Source organism: Rousettus aegyptiacus, unplaced genomic scaffold (assembly GCF_014176215.1).
Source record: "Rousettus aegyptiacus isolate mRouAeg1 unplaced genomic scaffold, mRouAeg1.p scaffold_m13_p_8, whole genome shotgun sequence".
NCBI classification, from domain to species: domain Eukaryota; kingdom Metazoa; phylum Chordata; class Mammalia; order Chiroptera; family Pteropodidae; genus Rousettus; species Rousettus aegyptiacus.
The window spans coordinates 79,074,419-79,091,926 of record NW_023416311.1 but is presented as its reverse complement, the minus strand read 5'-3'; the positions used below and the strand labels follow the sequence as shown (position 1 = coordinate 79,091,926).

The following is a 17,508-nucleotide window of genomic DNA, read 5'->3' as shown; positions in this document are numbered from 1 at the left end:
TGAGATTTATAGTTTTATCCATAAGATTCTTTGTACCACTCTAACCAATGTTGTAGTAACTATTGAAAATACCATATGTTCTGATTTTACATCAATTTGCAAATTATATCATCCTTCCTCACTCCCTACGTGGTATATACCTATTACAAAGATACCAAATGGTATTATTCCGGCCCATGTTGGCATTTGGGGTTTGAGAACCTTTACACACCAGCCCTGCAGTCTTTGATGACTGGCAAGGTGTCTAAAAGCCACAGACACTGAGCAGACTTGAGGAGTGCAGCCAGCCTTTCACACTTTGTCAGATGTTTAAACTACAATGGTGATTTGTAGAACATAGCTTAGAAATAATTTTGTCAGTAGGTTAATGTTCATTAACATATATCCTCTGAGCATTTTACATTAACCATCATGGTTAATTGTACCCCTCTTTTAGTTGCTGATATCCTAAAGAACAGGCATTTTAATTTAAAAAAAAAAAAAAAAGGAGCTAAAATAGCAAAGCAGAAATAAAGGGGGGAAAAATAACACTGAAGCCACACAATGCTAAACACAGATCAGCAGTGCTATATTTGCAAATAAAATGAGCTAAATGGAGGAAAGTGTAAACTGACAAGGCAAAGATGTACCAGGAAAAATGAGAACATATGGAAAGAAAGAACTCAGCAGTACCTTACTTCAGCTTTCAGTTGGAAAGAGCTAAAGATAGGGTGATCTGTCAACATTCTACTTCTCTATAAAGTGACACATATTTAATATGAAATATTACTAGTGGCTCTGGAGTATATATACTTGGTTGTGCAGGAACTGTAAGCTTTAGGAATACTACTAAACAATGAATCTTTCCAAACTCACAGCAAGAAAAATTTATCTATTTTCTTCTTATAAATCTTAATTGAGTATCTATTACACACTAAACACTGTTCTAGGTTCCAGGGATCTAACAGGAAACAAAACAAACCAGATGCCTTTTCTTATGGAGTTTGTATTCTAGTTGGAGGGATATGGGCATTAAAATAAAGAGGTAGATTATAAGATATATTAGAAAATGATAAGTATGATAGAAAAAAATATATATACCAAGGGAGTCTGCAGGGGTGGAAGTTAGGAATGGAAATCGTAGTTCTCAATTTGTTGGCTAGAAAATGCCACACTGAGGTGGCTTTAGAGTAAAGACTTGAAGGCAGCAAGCCATACGGATAGCCGATGAAAAGTAGATCATTACTTCATTTGGATATAAATGTTGGAAAAAGGAGGGAGGAACCATTTTCTGTACTCTAAGATTGAGCCTTTTAAGACGCGGCATGTGGTTGACAGAAAGTAGGAGAGTCAAAACCAACAATTTGGAGGAAAAAAATATATTGTTATGTTAAAAAAAAATTAAAACTAAAATTAGAAGACATAGATTGTTAAGACAAAACTAGAGGCATTAAAAAAATTTGTATTTTTCATTGTAGCTCCATGCTAATCCCCCAGATATCAGGCTTACATGTTCATTTTCTTTTGGCATAAGAAATTTCAGTAGAAGAATTAAAGTGCTCTCCGTTGGGAGAGTTAGGGTAGTGACTAAGTTCCAGAGAATTCAAGGATACTAATATTTCACTATGTACATACTATTTAGAAGAATCATGGATACATATCTACTGCTCCCATTTTCAGAAGCAGTACACAAAACATGTGAATTTTACAAAGATCCACACCACACTATATAAGTGAGAAAAATCACCAAATAGAGTAGGCGGGTTATGAAACTCAGAATTGCAAGTTTTTTCTTTTTTTAAACTAAGTGCAATCTTGACTAATGGAAATTGGAGGAAAGAGAAAGAGCATGAACCCAATATATCCATTTTCAAATAAAATCATGTTTGTGCCCTCTGTGATCACAAGGAAAGTTCTTAGCTTTAGTTACTTCATTCACTAAATGAGTTATTAGCAATAAAACATTCAATTTCCTAACATGGTGTCTGTCCATACTTATCTTATGAGACTATTCAATGATTTAACATCTTTTAGAGAAACATATGCATTGAAAAAAGTCTGAATTTAAATTAAATAATATAATTCTTACTTCATATGAGCCATGTTGTAATTTTGGACCTGTTGATATGTATGACTCATTGAAATGTCATTCAAAAGAGATTTCATTCCTTACATAAACTTTGTTTAAGAAAATTAATTTAAAAAGCTTTAAATATACATTTTTTACGTTTCGGGGTATTAACTTTAAAGCATCTAACCCTTCAGTGACCCTTTTGGATGTGAGCTGTAGATATGAGTGCGAATAATGCTAATTGTTCTACATGAAACTTCCTAATGTGAAAGCATTTCACAGAATCATTCTCAGAGTTCATCTATAATGTCAAAGTTCATCTATAGCTGATAATTCATGAATGTATTCCCACAATACAGAATACATTGCTAAAATATGCTTTAAAGACTTTTTGACTAGGAAAGCTAAAAAATTAAAATTTTCCTAGATATTTTGAAAAGTTGCTTATAACACTCAAGAAGAGTTCTCATCTGTTTGCTCTAGTTTTCTGGAATGATGTCCTCTTGAATCGATCATATTCTCTAAGGGAGAAACACAGTTCCAATATTTAATCTTTCTATCCAAAGTACCTGGGAAATAATTTACATATAAATGAAGAAACATGCCACCATTTAAAAAACACAAGTTTCTTGACATATAGTCCAACAAATTGCTGTAGTTTTAAGCCTTTAATAGTGTCAAAGTTAAAGGAATGACATGTTGTTTGAAAGAGTTTCCAAAGAACAAGACAGCCTTGTTTTGTGGACAGTGTTTCTTCAAATATTTGGTTTAGAATACAACACCAGAGGTCTTGGCAGTGGATACTCTGAAGAAATATATAGTTTAACAAATCCACAAAAATGAGTCCTAGATGTGGCTTATGAGTGACTTCATGTTTTTAAATATAGTCTAGTGTATAAAGTCTAAATGTAATAGGGATCAGAAATCTATTCCTGTGATAGAATTTGAGGTAAATTCAATTCATTTAAACACTTTTTTTGCGCTACTCTACAAAATACCCATTTTAGGTTCTGTATGGTATACAAAGATATAAGAAAAATATACTGTCCTGAAGAATATGAATGCTCAGGTAGAGTAAGGCAGATAAAATTCATTCCTTCATTCATTCATTTGTTAAACAAGTATATATTGAGCCTTATTCTGGTTTAGATACTCTTTTGGTGATATCAGGATATATAAGATTTGGTTCTTGTTCTCTAGTAATTTTAATATTTAGTAGGGAGGAGAGACAGGTTAATAGCCCATCACCACCTGTCTCTCCCAGTAAGCACTTTGTTAAAGTTTACACAGGATGCTAATGAAGCTCAGAGGAGGAGCCACAGCAATAATCCATTCCTCAGGTGTGGGCCTGGAGTAGGTAGGTATCATTAAGGAAGAAGAATTACCAAGGAGACAGATGGTGAGGCTAGTTATGAAAGGGTAACTCCAGTAGATGAAGCCGACTGTGCAAAGGTAGGAAAATTAAGCAGGAAACAGAGAATAAGTAAGTTCATCGTTCCTAGCGAGAGTTTTATAGGAAATGGCAAATAGAGAGGACACTGGTGAGAGTAACAGGTGCTGGGTCACTGACAGCAAAAAGGCCAGCTAAAGAGTTTGCATTTTATCTTCAGCACTCTGGGAAGCCATTGAACAATTTCAAGCAAAGGATTTTAAAAAACATGACAGTGAAAGATAATACTATCTTTTCAAACTAAGGCGGATGTTTCAACTGTTCATCCATTTCCAGTTTTCTTCTCCCTCTGAGCCTATAAGAGAATTGTGCTTTCATGCCTCCTTGAAGTTAAAAAAGTTGAATTGCTTAGAAAAATGAAATAGGATTCTTTTTTTTCTGAGTGGAAGCATTTAATCATTACTGCTTGGATCTCTAACCCCTTCATCTGCTGTGAGGATTGCGGATGTCTGTATTTGATATAAAGGTGTTGCTCTCAGCAATCATATGGAGATGGCTGGTCTGAAGGGTCACCGGATTCACAGTGGGATTGTGTGTTACCGCAGTATTATTTGCCTACCCTACCCAAGTAATGGAGATATTCTTATAATTAACAAGATATTAACCCTGATTTGTAATTTGTTCAATGAAAACATGTTAAGTATATTCTTCTTAGAACTGTTCACCTGTAGGAAATAACTTTCTTATGCTGCTAAATCAAATCGCCCTTTCAGATTTTGGAAGTGGCAGATAATAGAGCTGATGCTTATTTATTTCTTTATAATTAGTTCTTATTTGGAAATTTGAAAAATGCATAGTAAAAAGGATAAGGTGCACATTTACTTTAATAGATTTTAGAAGGAAGCAGTACCTTGATCATATGGTAGCAGTATTACACATTTAAAAAAAAATAGGTTAACTCCTAAAAGTGAATATTATACGTTTGTATATACTTTATTCTTTGTACTTCCTGACTACTGCTTGCATACTGCCTGCTTCCCAGCATTAATTTGTCTCTACTTCATATGTTGACAACGGTTTAAAAATGTTGGAGAATGCAGAGGAATCTAGAGTCTTCTTTCTAAGAAATGCATCTAAACATCTTAAAAAATTGGGAGAATTCACTGATAGTCCAGTCTTTGTATGCTGCTAAATCCGTACTAGCAAGGATTTATTACTCATTGCAAAAGCAAAATTGCTTATCCTTATGCTTATAAAAACAGATAATTTAGCCTATCTAAAATGTTACATGGGTTAGGTCTTAGAAGAGGAATATACCATGTCATATATTATATAAATAAGATATGTTTAAAAAGATGGTAGTGAAGGAAACACTTCTTGAAATGACAAGATGTAAATTTGCCTGTAAAATCAAACTGCTTTAGCTAACCCTTTGGGATTTGGTCAGGATGATCCTTTGGGTAAGGAATCTAATCCTTTCAAATTGCATGAAAATTAGAAGACAAATGAAGATGTTATGGATGGAAATACATTTCTAAACAAACTACTAGGATGAAAATCATTAAAATCAATTTTTTAAAACTTTTTTTCTTTCTGTCACTCACAATTATTTCAAAAGCATGCATTTTGAAATAAAATATATTTATCAAGCTAGATTTGAGTCCTATTTAGAAAAATTTCTTAGCATTTTTGTTTTTGTTTTTTTAAACAGAAAAACAATACTACTTTAAACAAAGCGAACCTTAACATAAAATCGATATTGGTGGCTAAGGAAATCATCTTATTTTATATTTTCTGTGAACTAGAGAGAGAAAGAAAATCTATTTCTCACTCTCTCACATGGTAACTACATCTTAGTAAAGCCAAATCCTCCAGACAATAGCGCATGTTATTGTGAGATATTTTACACCTGGCTTAGCCATTTTGTAAAATCAAAGATAGCTATGAGCCCAGAGGCTCTTCCTTGTTTCCTTTTCAGTGGTGTTTAGCTTTAGATAAATATTAACTGCATGTGATACAGTTGCCCAATTCAGAAAAAGAAGGTGTCAGTTTTGTGGTTCCAAACTGTGGCCAGAGGGCTCCAAGCTGGCATGGCCCCTCTGGGCATTGGCATGTCACTGAGGAAGGAGCTGGGTGGGGTGTCAGCACGTGTCAGCTTTGCTGCTGAGTGAAGATCTCAGCAGGCCTGAGGATGAAGAGAAAAGTTGCCACAGGAAGTGCTTAGTGTCTGAGACCCCAGAGGAATCTCAAGAGTCAAAGAAATTGAACAGAAAAAGTTTTCGCAACATTTTAGTTCCCCAAGGTTGGAGCAGCAGGAGTTACTAATAGAGAAGCACGTTAGTTAACATAACTTTCTAATAAGAATGCAATCCCCTGCAGCCGCACAGGACAATGGGAAGATACCCTAAAACGGTCACTCAACTGAGACTTAGAAATATCATCTGGGTGCAAAGAACCACTATATAGACTCATTATGAGGGAATCATAATGAGTGACATTTACTGAGTAGTCATTATGTACCAGACATGGTTGTTAGTGCTTTTTTGGGTATCAACCTATTTACCTTAACAACCACTCTCTGAGGCATTATAACTTGCCCCATTGTACAGATGCAGAAATGGTGGCCTAGAAAAGAGAGGGAATTTGATGGAGGTGCTACAGGTAGCACAGAGGAGAGCCAGAATATCAACCTAAGAAGCCTGCCTCCAGAACCCACACTTTTAACCACCAAGCTTTACCAGCATTTAGAGAGAGGAAATTCTGTCTTTGGCTACAAGAAGAGACACAAGTTATATACTTCATGAAAAGATAATGAACATGAGAATACAGAAAATGATAGATGCCAAGTGAGTGTCAGGAAATATATAGTTGTCGAAATCGGTCCATAGAAGAGGAGTGGGTCCTTGAATCAGATGTGAACAAGTAGGTACAGTGTAGTGTGGTGAGAAGGAGCATGCATGGGCTAGCCTCAGAGGGCCCGGGTTCAAATCCCAGCTCTGCCACTCCTAAGTTGCGTGAGCTTGAGTAAATTGTCGAGTTCTCTGTAATTTGGTTTCCCTATCTGCAAGGTTAGTGAAACTTATTTCAAAGAATATTTATGAAGATTCAGCAAAACGTTATGTACAGGACTTAGCATAGTACCTGGTACAAGAAAATACTTAATATTATTATCCAGTTGGGGGTCAATGGGAAAATGACTGCAGATGAGGCATGTGAAATGAATCTGTAAAAGCCAGAATTACAATCTCCATCATCTCAGTTCAAGCTGACTGAATGAGTATAGGTCTGACTTCAGAGAAGTTCCATGGACAGTCACTAGGTGTGTCTCAAAGCTCTAAAAAGTTGCACGTGGTTGCTTCGATTAATAAGTATTATAATTTTTTTTTTTTTTTTTTTTTTTTTTTTTGCAAAGCAATGAATGTAGGAAAAGAGTTAGAGACACCCGAATGAGGAAAATTCATTCTATTTGTGGTGACACAGTCTGGCCTGGAGGACACTCATCAGTTAGAGCTCTGTTTGTGCACATGAGAATGGAGAATTTGGGATTACTAACTTGAAGAGCAGAAAACAGGGATTAATTCATTCATCAAAGAAACATTTGTCAGATACCAAGTAGGTGCCAGGCTCTCTGCTGGGTGTTAGAGTATACAATGAACGAGGTAGAGATGATAAGGAGCCCTCAGGAAACTCAGTCTTCTGAGGGAGACACAGAAAAGAAAATGGCATGCACAATCCTCTTTGAGAAGTGGTATTTAAAAACCAGAAAAAATAAAATAAAAAAAATTAAAAAATAAAGCAATGTGCAGGCTTCAGAGGAAGTAAAAAGAGTTAGGCTACAACACAGGGAGTGGGGGTGGGGAAGACTTCCAAGAAAAGACAAGTCTCAAAGGAAGAGGGAGGTCTCATTAAGCAGATGGGGGAGGAGGGTGGGAAGACATCCCGATCAGACAGTGTGGACAAAGCTGATAAATGAAATAAGATGCCATATTTTAGGAGTTGCAAAACACTTTCCACAAATGGTGCAGTGGGGTGCAGCATACAAGATTGAGAAATAATGTGCTAAAGACGCAGGAGACCCACAGAAGAATGTGTGGGAGAAGGATGGGCTTGGCTTTCACCTTTAGAGAGGTCCCTGTGGAAGGAGAATGGGGTAGGTGGTGAGACGAAAGGCATATAAACTGTTTAGAAAGTTTATTTCACAAAGTCCAGGCAAGAAACAGTTTCAGTGTCATTGGGTGACAAAAGAAGGGTCTCAATTCATGGACTATGGCTTATACTTAATGAGGAAAGCTGAAGCACCACATTCTGCTTAGCTTCAAATAAAGACGGCAAAGTGATCAGGCAAGTGAAGGCCTAGACAGATGCTAGGGTGATTACAGTTGCAGAATGCCTAAGTGAAGATGTCCTTCCCTATTATTTTCTCTCTCCTACCCACTGCTATGTTAGTTATCCTTCTCTGCCCTCTGGGATACCTTCCCTTATCTCATAACTGGGGTTGGAAGTGAAGTGCATGGGTACTGGGGAGACAGCAAAGACAACAGAGGCAATGAAGAGAGAGAAGATTAAGAACAAAACGTTAAAAGACACTTGAGGAGACAGGCAGTGTTTTCAGTAATGTCTCTTGTAAAATGAAATGTGAAAATAGGTTCTATATATAAATATAAACACATGCCTATGTGTGTGTGTGGATTAAACCAAGACACCCCTTCTCAGCCAGAATGATCTTTTCTAACATTGAGAAATGGAAGTGTTAGAGGTTTGGATGGGTGGCACTTGCTTTTCCCCTTTGAAACATGGGTCACATTTTGAGGAACACAGATGAGAAGTGTATTTTTTATTTTTTTAGCCTCCAGCACCTGGTCTTCCTATGTGGTCTCCCATCCAAGTACTAACCAGGCCCGACCCTGCTTAGCTTCCAAGATCAGACATTGGGCTTGTTCAAGGTGGCATGATCATAGACCATGGCTCCACTGTGGCGTGAACCCAGGACCTTCTGGATGTAAAGCAGATGTGCTAACCGCTACACTATGGAACCACATCCAAGAAGTGCATTCTTGATCTTGGAAATGCAGTAGCTGCCATCACTGCTGGCTCTTTAGCATTGCTGAGAAGTCCTGTATGGGCTGGCCCTGCCCACATGCTTGGCCTCATCTCCCACCTCTGTATCTGCCTCTACCCTGGCTTTTTTGGCTTCTTTTACATTCACCACTCACCACTGGTTCATGTAGCACATACAGGTCTCTCTCTTGTCTTTATTCTCCTGACTCATTCTGACTGACCCTTCAAATCACATTTTAAACAACCATTCCTTGAAGAAGCCATTCCTGATCTCCCTGACCAGGTCAAATGCCACCTCATGGCTTCTTTAAATGCTCTGTGCTTCTCTTCCATAGCATTGGTCCCAGTTTCAGTTTCATATATGTGTGTTAAGAGTGTGAGTGTATGTGTGTGTGTATGTGATAATTTGATTAGTGCTTCTTTGATTCTAAATCCATGTTGACAGGAACTGTGTCTGATTTTGCATATCATTTTTACCCTCAATGTCTACAAATGAATGGTGAATGGAAATTAGTGTGTGGGGGCATGGGAGATGTCAGGGTGCGGTAAGGGGTTGAGGAAGCTGAAGCTAAAAAGAGGTGTCAAAGATGAACTCAATCTATTGACTATGTTGCCTACCTTAAGTATGGAATTCACACTACATTTCTTCTTTCCAAACTGAGTGGGAAAATATGACTTTTAAAAATTGTATTTAGTCTTTTTTTTCTTTGCTTAAGTTTCTTAAAATTTTAGATTACAAAGGCATTGCTGGGTAGTAGAAAGAAGTGCATGCTCTTGAGTCTTATAATTTTAACATTAGAGATTTTCTATATTAGCTTTCAACCTAACATAAAATTAATGTAAACTGGAGGCCTATTAACTATTTTATGTAAGCTTTTACTATTATTTTCTTTAGAACATTCATTGAAAATGAATAATGAGCATGCCTAAAACCCAAATTTTTGCTTTTAATATAATTCTCTCATGAAGAGAACCAGGGATCCATGGAGAAATGGATGAATCTAGGACTGTGGAAGGAAATGTGTAAGATGAGTCTGCATCTTGTAATGGCAAAAAGCAAGAAAGTGCTTAAAAAAAAAAAAAAACAGTCCACAGTGATGAGGATATTTCAAAGGGACATAAGAACTGACTGAAAGAACTCTCAATGGCCAAAGATGGAACAATTTGAGCAACAACATAGTATTGAATTATGACCTGACGTACAAAATAAATATCCATGGGTCCAATCTGACATATGCAAGAACTAAATAAACAATTAAATAAATGGAGGAGAATAGACAGATCGCCTATGCAGAAGAATTCCAAATATTTTATGTAGAAACTCTGCCTTCAAGGAGGTTGAGCATAACTCCCTCCTCCTTAAGTGAGTGCTGTTCATAGTGAATTCCTTCCAAAGAATGCAGTACAAAAATAAGAGAAAAGAATGAGCTTACAGTGGAAAAACATGACAAAAATACGTGTGTATAAAAATACAATCAGTATGTATACTAACCTGTGTAGATACTCATATCTACAAATATGTCTGTATGTAACCAGGTGGTCAAGGTTAACATGCACAGTGATATGTCATTTTGATAGTGTAATGAAAATGGTTCCCTCTGGGGTCTTCTTCCTCAAAGCACATAACCCTAATCTAATTGTGACAAAAACATCAGAAAATCCAAGTTGAAGGAAATTCTACAAAATACCTGACCAATATGCCTCAAAACTGTCAAGGTCATCAAAATAAAGAAAATCTGAGAAACTGCCACAGCCAAGAGGAGTCTGAGGAAACATGACAACTTAATGTACTGTGCTATTCTTGATAGGATCCTGGACCAAAAAATGGACATCGGGCAAAACTAAGAAAATACGAATAAAGTATAAACTTTAATAATACTATATTAATATTGGTTCATTAATTATGACAAAAGTTCCATACTCATATAAGATGTTAATAATAGAGGAAAGTGGGTATGAGGTATATGTAACTAACCTTTGCAAATTTTCTATAAATATAAAACTTTTAAAACAAAATATTTCTTTTAAAGAAAACTTAAAAGTCTATAAATTTAATTTAAGCTGGTAGAATTAAATAGTAAGATCTAATCTTACTGATATAAGCCAATATTTAATTCTCTTAACCAAAAGACAAAGTATTCTTCATATATTAACCTCCATGACCAATTGCTTTCTCTGTTTCTTTAGAATATATTTTATCATGTTACACAGCATTAATTAGAGTCACATTAGAATATTATGGAATTGATAAACATATGATTTAGTTAAAGAAAAGTTTACTGAACAGTAGGAAACAATTTACACAAGATATGCATTATCTATATGAATGTATTTTTCAAAAAAGACAAAAGAGTCAAGAATGGTTTACTATTCTAAGATCAAAAAACAGAAAACAAACAAACAAAAAAAAAACGGAGGGAAAACTAGGGAAGAATTCTAAAGTTTTAACCCAACCATAAAAATGATAAATTTCAGCAAATAGTTAAGATGTTATAATTTACTCATGATTTTTGATCCTAGTAAACAATACAGTGCACCTTTGCCCATTCCTACTTCCTCGCCTGGACCCATGCAGGCTGTGCCACATGAAATGCTTCTAAATATCCAGACCCGTACTGGGGTTAAATCTGCCTTACTGCAGGTGTACGCAGGATTTCAGATTTGAAGCTACAAAGAACCAGCCTCATCCAAACACCAGTCCTTCAATTCCTACATCATTTTCTTTCTTAAACAATTTTTGTCCTTCAACCACTTTATATGTGACAAGGCATGAGTTTCTCCCACTTTGTCACTCTCCTTTTTGTCCTCTCCAGTACGTCCGCAGCCAAGAAGGGAGCACAAGCCAGGTGAGGTCTGAATGATCCAGGGTCAAGTGCACTCAGTACCTCTTTATTTTAAGTCATTCTAGTTCTATTAATGGAGCCTAACTTGTAATGTGCAATCTTCAAATAGGTTCCATATTTTACATCAGAAACTGGATGTCGGATACAAATTTTACATAAACTGTGATTACTGGGAATGAGGTTAGCACATTTTTACTTGGTTGTGAATATCATACTTGGCTTCCTGGAGGCTTCAAGCATTCATGTATCACAGCCCTCCTATGCTGACACAGTCAGAGGTGCCCTCAGAGAACAAACCTTCCACCCTTCCCTTACTCTAAAAACAAAACACAAAAAAAACCACCTACTGTTTTGTTCTAACTGCACAGATGTAAAATCTGAACTGAATGTGATGATGGGAAGAGAGTACTCTTTAATCTCAGTATTTAAATTCTTGGTATTTTCTAGATATTTAAAGTACCAGACAAACAAACAGAAGCTCATGGGCATGGACAATAGACTAGTGGTTACCAAAAAGTAGGCAGAGAAGAGGGACAAGGGAGGTAGATGGGGTAAAAGAGGTCAAATATATATATGCCTTATGCTCTACTGCTGAATTGTACACCTGAAACTTACTGGATTCCATTAACCAATGTCACCATAATAAAAAATAAATAAATGAAATAAAGTGCAGATATTCCTATGAGAAATATTACTGCCCATCTAACAAATAATGGTGTCATATAAAATGAAACAATTAATAATTCAAGAACATTTCAAAATTCATGTTGCAAAGAACATATTTTTCTAATCTTTATAAAAACATGTAAAATAATATAAAATTTTATTCTGAAATTGTTAAAACTGTGTTGGAACAAAATGACTTTAATGCGGGTGATAGATTTCCTTTATTTGCACTTAAAGTTTTGTTATTGATCCATTTGATTCTGCTCTATCAATTCTACTAAGATACAGATAGATATTCTAGACATTAATGCTTTCAGGAATACACAATATTGATAAATATGCCAAAAATGACAAATATCCAAGAAAAAATAACAAGTGTGAATGTCAGCCAAATTTCTATTTGAACTTGTACCTCTAATTGAGAAAGGTGAATAATGTTAACCTTAGGATGTTTACTTAGAGTGGACTTAGATTAAACAATGCGATTAGCAGTTATAGAATTTGAAGATCAGAATCAGAGGAGAGGGATTACAATAATAATCAAGTAATAATAGATTAGTCAAATTACAGTAGAATAAATTAGCAAAATGATAAAGATAGCCATAAGATATCAAATTTTTAGTTCTTACTAGAGAAATGGTACAAATGTCTAAGAAATAAGTACTCACTTTCACTCTTTACATGCACTGTAACATATATGAAACAATTTGCTCCTCCCAAAAGTATTTTGATTTGAGATTTTTTTTTAAAGAAACACAGGAATGAAGGAGCTTCTTTTCCATGCTAGACACAAAGGTTCTTAAACATATTTCATGTATGCAAAGCACAATGTAAGAGGCACTAGGGACCTCAGTGCAAGAACATTAGGCATAAGGCTGATGTACTGGTTGCTTCCTGAACACTGTGCTCAGCAGTTTTGGAGCACTTAGCATTGATGAATAGACATGAAGAATCAGGTACTGAAAAGCCATTTCCTTGGAAATGAAACTTTTCTTTTCTTTTATCTTTTGCCTGTTTTGATTAAAGCTCTGAAAGAAACCAAAGATACAGAAGGAGTAGAGAAAGTATGCAACTCAGATTACCCAAAGGAAATGTTTCCTAAGAGGCTGAATGAAAACAGATGCTGGAGAGATAAAAGGGGTAAAGACAGTCATAATCTTCAAAATTCTTTTGATGTGCTATTGCTATGAAAGTAGTGGATTTTCTCAAGGTAAAGCTGTTTTATACAAATGAGCTCATATGTCAATCAAAGATCTTTTACTTATAGTCAAGTCAAACACTTGATTATTATTGTAATCAAATTCTAGTATTAGAATCAAATTCTTAGGGTCAATATGTAATAGCCAATTCACCTAGTTGAGAAAAATAAATGATGACAGAAAAATGAAAAAAAGCAAGGATTATTTATATACTTTATTCTAGAATTATATTTTTGGGGGTTTTATGTATTTTTTTAAATCTATCAAATGAATTGTTTTAGGTGGGGGAACAGGTAACAGTCATACCGTACATTAAAAAAATTATTTGACCTGGCCTTATATGTAAAGAATTTCATAATCTCCAGAAGTGTTGGCATTTGTCTACATCCTCTTTCCAGGATGCTTGTCATTCCGTAATCATTTTCATGGGGCCCATTTTCCTTATTATATGGATTTGTACTTGAAACATTTCAAGCACAAGGAAGCAGTCCTGTGAATTGACGTGAATTGACAGATGCCATAAGAAGCAGCTCCATTCAGAACTCTGACTTGGATTTCATCTTATGCAACAAACATCCAAATACAGACTCAAGAACATTTGCTTCTAAGATGTAGATCTCCTTAAGAGTCATATGAGGCTGCTTCACACTATACTACTGCTGTCATTACAAATGGAACAGGACTCAGGAGTCTAAAACCTGGTGCTATAATGAGTTATGAGAGAACTCAAAGTATGTGAGAGTGCTTTTAACTTCAAGACATTAACTTAGAAAGATATAACATTTTTTTTTTCATAAGGAACACATTTTTTATTCAGATTAATCTTTTATGGATGTCTCAATATTTTTAATAGTATTTTATCAGATTTAAACTAAATCTGGTATGTGGGCTTTCTTTTTATTATTAACAATACTATTTACAATTTTCAAAGATGTTTCAGATTTGGTACAATTTTCATGGAAACTTGTAGAGAAGGAAAAGGACAGGAGGGGTAACTAAAATGCATTAAACATCTTAAATTTTTAAGATGTATTCAGGTGCTATAATTTTTATCCATCCCATTCCTCTTTATGCTTATCCTTAGGACAAATTTTCTTCCAATCTTACTATTAGAAATGTGTGTGCTTTCTCTGAACCACTGAGTCATTTATGCCTAACAGAAACTGGGATTTGTCTTAAAGCTCCCTGATTTATACTGGCTCCTAAGAAACTTTGAAGAACTTTACATCCCGCCTGGTATACCTTTAGATTTCATGGTCTGTTAGTCTCTTAGAAGATGGAAGTTTCTTTCTCCCTTGAAATGTAGACAAAATTGATTTGAAGCTCCCAATTTCATGACTAATAAGAGTCCCAAAACTCAGCCCTTGCTATGTAATAATTTCTGGGAATTAGAGGCCGTTGACCTCAGTTGCTAACAGAACACAACTCCTTTTTGATTTGCATACCACCAAGACCACCTAAATCACTTCAACTCTTCCTGAGACTTAAAGTAAGACATACATGCATCGGTGGTCTTTTTTCCCCCTTCTGTCACCAGGAAGGGTTCTGTTTAGCGGACTGAGTACACATAGTTCTCAGCCTTCCTTAGGCTTCTCCCCTTCCTCTCCTCTCTTCTGATCTCTCTTCCTCAGCTCCACTACTTTGGTTGGCTCTGTAGGACCAAATTCTCTCTGTGTTATACAGAGTGGCTTTCACATTACATCATCTGAGCACCTGCCTGCAATCAAACTCACAAGGGACTCATCTTACTCCTATGGCATCATCAAAGTATCTTTTCTAGCAAAGTCATTTCTCGTCCCCAAGGAGATTCTGGTGCCATTTGTGAAGGTAATGTTATTTTCTTCACCTTATTACGTATGCATGTGAGTATTAACATCATACCTTATTTCCATTTGCCCTTCCCTCATCACTTTCCCCTAAAAGTTATAGCTATATATCTTTGTTGACTGTCTTAAATGCTGCCTAAAAGAGGTTAACTTTTAAACAAACAAATAAATATTACCTCATTAAGCGCTGACAAAAATCTGCTTGTTATTAGTATAAATTAGTAATATTGTATTTTTCCTATTTTAAGAATGAGATGTTCATAAATGTCAGGTTGCTTGCTTAAAATCAGCCAGTTAACATGAGAATTGAATTTGAATTTAGTTCAATATGGCTCTAAAGCATGGACTTCTTCCTTTGCATAATATTATCTGTTAAGAGAGATGGGTATGGGATCCGTCCAATGCTTTGTCAAAACACACAAGCTACCTTTTCTTCCTATGCACCCCTTTACTCCCAGACTCTGATACTCCTTGTTACTGATATGGGAAAATAAGGGCTGAATTTTTTTTTTTTTGGACAAATTCTTGTAGGCAATTCTGATACAACTACCTTCCTTAATGATAACTTCTCCAACTCTCATCATCTTCACCACATGAAACCAAAAGTGTAGATTCTTAAAAAGTTGAAGTTTGAGTTAACTTTCTAAGGTGTTCTTTGATTGCGAAATGTATAAATATATAAAATAGTTCTTGAAGTTATTTTACAATAAAAAAAATAGTTAAATCTTATTTTAATGTGCAAAGGGATTTCGAGTTTTTTATTATCATCTTAACTAATAGATATGGTTGATATGTTAAATAAGAAAAATATGGCATATTCTACCTATTTCAAAGGCCCAAGTGGCAAATTATTTTTCAAATAAGATTTCAATATTTTAATATTTAAAATACAAATATTTCTTTTGAAAACATCTAAAATCAAAGGAATAGCAACATGAGAAACTAAAGAAGAGTTATAAGAAAAGTCTAAGACTAAAACTGATTACTTTACAATCGAAAAAATCTAACTGGTCCTCTTGTTTGAGCAGCTACTTCTAAGAACTGCACTAAGCATTTTACATACAATATCTCATTTAATGATTATAGCAACATGATGAGGTAGAATTATTAGCCATATTTTCTAGGAAAAAAAAAACAGGTTCAGTAAGTTATGTGGTTGCTCAAGGTCACACAGCTCCTAAGTGGAATAATGAGAATGCAATCATTAAAAATAGATCAGGTGAGACTCAAATGAGACACAATAAGTTTTGAAGGCCAAGTCAAAAAATATCCATGGGAAAAATCATTCACTCATTCCATAAAGATCAATTGGATGCCTAGTATATGGAGCAGAGAAAATAAAACAGAATAATACAGAAAGACCTGGGTGATTCTGTTCAGTCCTGTAGCAATCACTGTCAGGGGTCTGCACACATTCCCTCAGCAATAACACGCCAGTGGAATCTTATTCTAAGCATGGACAATACTCTACCCAGGTTTTGCTTGCAGTCTGGCCAGGCTGGAAATGCTAGGAATTAACTCCTACCAGTGACCACTGGCCAATGAAGAATGAAAGTTGGAGGATAAATCCTCCAGTGTCCTCATCCTTTGGATAGGACAAATATGAAGCAAGCTCTACATCATTTCCCAGCAGTCTCCAAAAGTTTGAGTCCCAATTGCCTACTTAAGTTACCTGATCAATAATGTACCCTGTATAGGCTTTCTTCCCTTTCCTGTCTAACTTTCCCACTCTCCCATTGCTATTTCCTGAGATAATCCCTTAAATAAACCATTTGCACTCAAGTCCTCTCGAGGCCTGCTTCTCAAGGACCCCAACCCAACTTGGATGCACAATAGCTCTAGTAACAGCCAAATGTGACAGAACATCTGTGTGCCAGGCACCTTTCTAAGTACTTTATGTATGCTACAACATTTCATCCACACAACAGTCTATGAGGTACAAACTATGATAACCCCCATTTGCAGATGAGGAAACTGAGATAGAGAGGTTAAATAACTTGCCCAGAGCCACACAGCTAGAAAGCATGGATCCAGATTTGAAGGCACCCTGGATCCAGAGTCGGTGCTTTTATCCACTAAATCAGGTGCCTCTCTGCACATGGAACACTGCACAGCAACACAAACCATGCTATAGGGAAGTACAAGGAGCTCTAGGAGAACAGAAGGACGCTAGAGCAAGGGGTAGGGAGTCGCGGGGGGGTGGGGGGAGCTGTTGTCTTGTTGGGCTCCAGCTTACCCCACCCCTTCTTCAAAAGTGCAGCATTAATGCAAAGCTGCTCCTCAATACCTGTCATATCTATTTTATATATTAAGTCACTGCCTAAGCTTTTCCTTGAAGAAAGGGTTCCATGACTTAAAAATAAATGTTTGTAACCTCTATGCTAAAGAATAGATATATCTAACAACACATAAATATATATATATATACGTATATATATACACATATATATGTATATGTATATATATTCCTCTTCTC

At 35.8% G+C, this 17,508-nt stretch overlaps 1 protein-coding gene and 1 pseudogene across 16 annotated transcripts in view; both read right to left on the bottom strand.

The window, feature by feature from the left end:
• The window catches only part of PDE4D (phosphodiesterase 4D), a 1,194,235-nt gene that overhangs the window by 444,615 nt on the left and 732,112 nt on the right, over positions 1-17,508 (bottom strand). The window lies entirely within an intron of this gene.
• LOC118606969 lies at positions 8,285-8,400 on the bottom strand (annotated as a pseudogene).